Source organism: Aptenodytes forsteri, unplaced genomic scaffold (genome assembly GCF_000699145.1).
Source record: "Aptenodytes forsteri isolate BGI_AS27 unplaced genomic scaffold, ASM69914v1 Scaffold353, whole genome shotgun sequence".
Lineage (NCBI taxonomy): Eukaryota > Metazoa > Chordata > Aves > Sphenisciformes > Spheniscidae > Aptenodytes > Aptenodytes forsteri.
The window spans coordinates 770846-776086 of record NW_008794953.1 but is presented as its reverse complement, the minus strand read 5'-3'; the positions used below and the strand labels follow the sequence as shown (position 1 = coordinate 776086).

Here is a 5241-nt window from a genome sequence, read left to right as displayed (position 1 = left end):
TTTTTTTCCCTTTTTTTTTTTTTGGGGGGGGGGGAAGCGATGGGTGTGGGTGGAGTTTTTTTGTTGTTGTTTTGGGATTGGTTGGTTTTTAAACCAACCCATAAGAGATACTAATTAAAAAGAAGCCCAAATAAAACTAAAACTTTTGCTACGGTTCTCCAAGTGGAAGGAAAGAAACTCCCCACAATTTAATTAATTCTGAAAATAATTACAATTATTATTTGTTTTCTGTAGCATCCAGAAAATACCATGCTAGCTGCTGTCAGAAGAGAGTTACTTACAAATGAAATGCATAATATGTGAAAAACAGAGGACAGCAACATACAAATGACATGATGTATATACAGTAAATAATACAGCAAGGAGGCAGCACGATATACTTTTCCAATTTGTTACTAGGCTACGTATGTTATTCTCAAATACCACGGAAGGTAGGAAAAGTTTCAATAGTCACTTTCTATTATTTTTAAGGTCTCAAAGTTAAAATCAAGCAAACATAACTACCTATTTGTGTGTATAAAACCACAAATGATCAATAATAATCAACCAACCATCCAAACTTCCAAGACAATCATGAAATGATATTATTTGTTCTTTAAACTCTTCTGATATACTTGAATTACATTTTCCATCTCTCTTATGGATTTAGCATTGCTAGGAACTTTAGGAATAGAAAACAATCTTATCAGTTTGGTTTAAACAATCATCTGACTCCAGAAGGCAAGGTTTTAAATAAAATTATCATCGCAAGGCCAAGAGCCAGGTTGGGGAACTGACCCCACTATGATTTTCAGACCCATTACTATTGCTCAGTCCCTTTTCAATGTACATTGCCCATCAAAATGGGAGTTATATAGCTTACAACCCTGCACTGAAGTTGCTTCTCATTAGCAGGAAACATTCACAAAGCCATTTTAAATCACAGATTGATGTTTTCGCCAGGTCCACAGACAGAAACATCAATACAGTGGCTAACTAGATAAACTTTTCTCCCCCCACACCATCTTTATGCTGCTGTGAACTTTCCCACCCTTTGGCAATGTTCACTTTTTTAACTCTCTGCTTTAACAAGAGGCAGCAATCCTATTTTTCATCATCCTAAAAGGAAACCTCTCTAACCATTTTAGACTTGGGTGGGAGGCAAAAGGAGGAGAGGTTTCACCTCAAAAAATAAGCTATTTGCTGTCAATCTGAGCAGCCAGCTGTTCCAACCAGGCCTTCCTCTGGTCAGGCACCGGCTGGAGCAGCACATCTCCCTCCTCAGCAATGAACAAACAGTTCAATACCCGCTCATCTCATGCATCTGTAAAAAAAAAAAAAAACCAAAACATGATGCTTGCTTGTTGGTTGCTTATTTTTAGGACCTCTGCTGAAGGACGCATTAAGGTTTCATGGAAGGCACCACACTTGGGCTTATTTTCCGCTTGAAGATGTCAGCAGGATTCATTAGTGTTAACTAAGTCTGCTCTACCTGTATGTCAAGAAAATACGGTTTTCTTCAGCTTTGGAAGCTGATACAGGATAAATGTACCTTACACGACTGAACTTAGAAGACATGAAGGTGAGTTATGTGACACACTATATATCCCAAATCCAACATTAACATAAAAAATAACTGGTTTAGATAATCAATCCAGCTTGTTTACTAAACTACCTGGCTAACAGCCAAAAGACAGCAATTTCAAGGGGTTTTATAGATTCACTCAGAAAAACAAAAATCCATTTTCTAGAATAGGACTCACAATTCACCAACTCCTTAAGTCAGAAGAAACGCAGAGGAATCCCGCCTTTTGCCAACCTTCTGTTACACAGCTTTACAGTCAAAACACACATCTTGGGATAAATCAACTCGCCTGTTTACGCTATTTTTCATGTTTCCACGTGCACAATTTGCCTACCACTTTTTAGAGATTATGTAAATACTTATTAACATCATGTAGTTTCAACTAATAGGAGAAAATAGCAGATAAAATTGCTCACCAAATGACCTTTATAGCTTTCCTTTAGCACGCAAAATTAAGCAAGAAAGTCTTGTAATGATCATATGTGCTTTTTAAATAACATTATTTCAAAAGGGAAGAATGACCTATGAAAATTTTCTTTTTAAAGAAATAAAGCTGAATCTGCACAAACCATGAAGACACCTGACAGAAAAATCAGAGGACAATCTCCAAACAATCTAGTATCAAAGTGCATAAACATAAAATACTTCAACACGTTTTAAGGCCCCAAAAGATTACAACGGCAGTCCTCTAAAATCACCTCTCCACTCCCACTAACAATCATTCAGTACTGCAGGGATCTCTGAGCCATAGTGCAGTAGGGTCATTCTAGGGTTATATAGCACATGACAGATTTGATAAGCTTGTTACAGATATAACTATATGCATACTATAGGTAATTAGAAGCCTCCTAAGATGAACTAAGAAAGACAGTTAGAAAATACAGCACCTTTGTTCTCTTTTAGACCATGAAAGTATTTGCTTTTTTTAGTGAAAAAAATTCTGACTTCTCATTGGAGGACTGTAAACCAAATTCATCAGTTACTTTTTTCAGCAAGCAGAACTATTTGGGGCCAAAAACTGGGGGGGGTGGGGTGCAGCAAAAAAACCAACCCAGACCTGCATGGGTAACTTCAGACAGCCAATACACAACCTAACATTTTCCAGCTTCAGCTGCCACGTAACAACACAGGAAGTTTTATGCTAACAAGATCTCAGACCCAGCAGTATAGCAGCGAAAGGGCCAAACTTCTTGTATCGCACCAGGCAAAGCCAGCTATGCTGCGAGCCCAAGCAGGGCAGCCAGGCACAGCAAAGCCTGCGAGTCGGCACCCAGCCGCAGCCACGCAGGAGAACGGGACACACAAGCCTCCCGCCTCAGTTTCCCCACCTGGAGCAACAACATTTACCCACCCCACACCAGAGCACTGAAAAGGTTAACTCATGTGTGCAAAGTGCTTTTAAAATGAAAGCACGCTTTATTTCTCTCCTTTCAGTGATGGCAGTCATCCTCGCAGAAATCTGAGTAGCCGGGAGCTTCCTATTCACCCAGTTATAAAAGTCACAGTTCTCTTGACAGCTCTGCATGACCCACTTCTCCACCTCAAGCCTGCTGCGGTAGTATTTAAATGTCGAGGAGTTTATCAGTATATAACTGAAATGTTAAGGGGGGAAGCGTATTAGTGGGGACAGGAAGAGGCTAAATTTGTGACTCATAAAAGGCAGTACTTATTCAGATGAAATTTATTATAGCCCATTTAAGTTAAAATATCATATATGTACGAGACCTTCATGAAACCGTAATCCAGACGGGAGCGGGGAGAAGACCCAGCGAGCTGCGTGCTTGTGCAGAAAGAATTTGCTCCTGAAGCCTGGCAGGCAGAGACATAACTGGCTGCGTGTGTGTGTGTGTTTGGGGCCGGCATCAGCAGCATAAAAACAAAGATCCCTACAGCCCTGGAAATTAATGGGAGGAGGCGAGTTGTGGAAACAAACCGACAAAGGAAGACATATCAGAGGTTTCAAAACTATTCAGTATTAGACATTGTGGGGTAAAGGCACAATGAATCACAGCTGATTAGCGCTAAGACTAACTCTAGCTGTGCCTGCGTGCACAGCAAGTAGCAAGACAGAAACCCAAACCCTGCAAGAAGCTTCAAGGGTTTCCAAGACAAAAATGTGAAAACAACCATTTCCATAGAAAGGGCTCTTCCGCAAATTGCTTAAACAAAGTGGTTTTAGTCCATTCCTTCCCTTACACAGAGCGGCTGTGGAGGTTTCTACTTATCCTTCCTGCAACTGAGGCATGGCTACCCTGCTGCTTGTTTGCAGATGAAGGAGGAGGAGGACAGCAACATGTAGTGTTATAAGCAGAGCACAAGGAGTCTGGCCACTGGCCCCTTCCGCTGAGGCTACTGGTGACTCACTAGCCAAGACACATGTACACAAACACACACACCTGCAAAAGATGCACTAAAAGCCGACTTTTGCATCTCCTTTTCAGAGACTTCTTCCCACACTGCTACCTTCACCCCCTCTCACCAATCTCTGACCAGCCCAGGACTGTGCAAGGGAAGTTTGCATTTATAGCCTGCTGCTGGCATCGCTGTTTCAGAAGTAAGGGCAGCAACACCAAAAGACATCAGCCTAGCTAGTTTCACAAATTTTGAATTCCTTCAAAACCATCTTTCCCCTGTAGTTGACTTCGCAAATACAACACGTGCTATTCACAGCTTTGGTTCAGTTCACCAATACTGCTACTCCGTGAAAAAATCCAAATACTGAATTAAGGAAGTCATGGTTCAAAGCACCTATTATCGGTTGACTACGTCATCAAGAAATATCATTACTGAGTATTTATTTCCTAGATTAAATCATAATCAAATATTTCTGGACAGCAAAATAGACACCTTTAGCATCAATTAAATAGGAAGCCTGAAGGCAGTGTGACAACAGATGTAGGAGCTGCTATTGTGTCAACAATTCACGCATGGTGCTACAGACAGCTGAAGCTCGGAGACCAGCAACAGCAATTGTCTTTGTGCTGACCACATCAACTGCTCTCCTGGTAAGGCTTCTCCTAGAACTCATTGGCATGCTCTATCTCATCTCATCCAAAAAAACCCCCTTCCTCTATTTCTTGTCTTTATTGAGAAAATAGTTGAACCACAAAAAGTTATGCTGATGCTAGAAGCTGGGACGTAAATAAAGCAGGACATACGTTCCTGCAGAAGACAAGACAGATGGTCAGGGACAGACAAACTTAACTCTAGTTTCCTTCATTTTGAACAAAGTGAAAGATTTTCAGAGTATCCATATGAGGAGAAGTATTAAATCTATACACCAAGTATGTTTGACTTACATCCTTTTATGAGCCCCATGCTTTGTTAAAATTGTAAGCTGTTATTAACGGTGTTACTTTTGAAATAAGTAAATATATGCACTATTCTTCTGTCCTGGTTTCGGCTGGGATAGAGTTAATTTCCTTCCTAGTAGCTGGTACAGTGCTGTGTTTTGGATTTAGGATGAGAACAAAGTTGATAACACACCCATGTTTTAGTTGTTGCTAGGTAATGCTTACACTAGCCAAGGACTTTTTAGTTTTCCATGCTCTACCGACTGAGAAGGCTGGAGGTGCACAAGAAGCTGGGAGGGGGCACAGCCAAACTGGCCAAAGGGACATTCCATACCATGTGCCGTCATGCTCAGTACATAAACTGGGGAAAGCTGGCCAGGGGGG

The 5241-nt window shown here is 40.9% G+C and overlaps 1 protein-coding gene across 6 annotated transcripts in view; it reads right to left on the bottom strand.

The window, feature by feature from the left end:
* ZMIZ1 (zinc finger MIZ-type containing 1) overlaps positions 1-5241 on the bottom strand; it is a 318248-nt gene that overhangs the window by 263164 nt on the left and 49843 nt on the right. Inside the window, exon 1 of one of the 6 annotated variants that reach the window (XM_009275433.2) lies at positions 2916-2983. The exons of the other annotated variants lie outside the window; for them this stretch is intronic. The gene's annotated coding sequence lies outside the window, so the exon portion shown is untranslated. Of the gene's footprint in view, positions 1-2915; positions 2984-5241 lie in introns of those variants that run through there. 6 annotated transcript variants of the gene reach the window in all.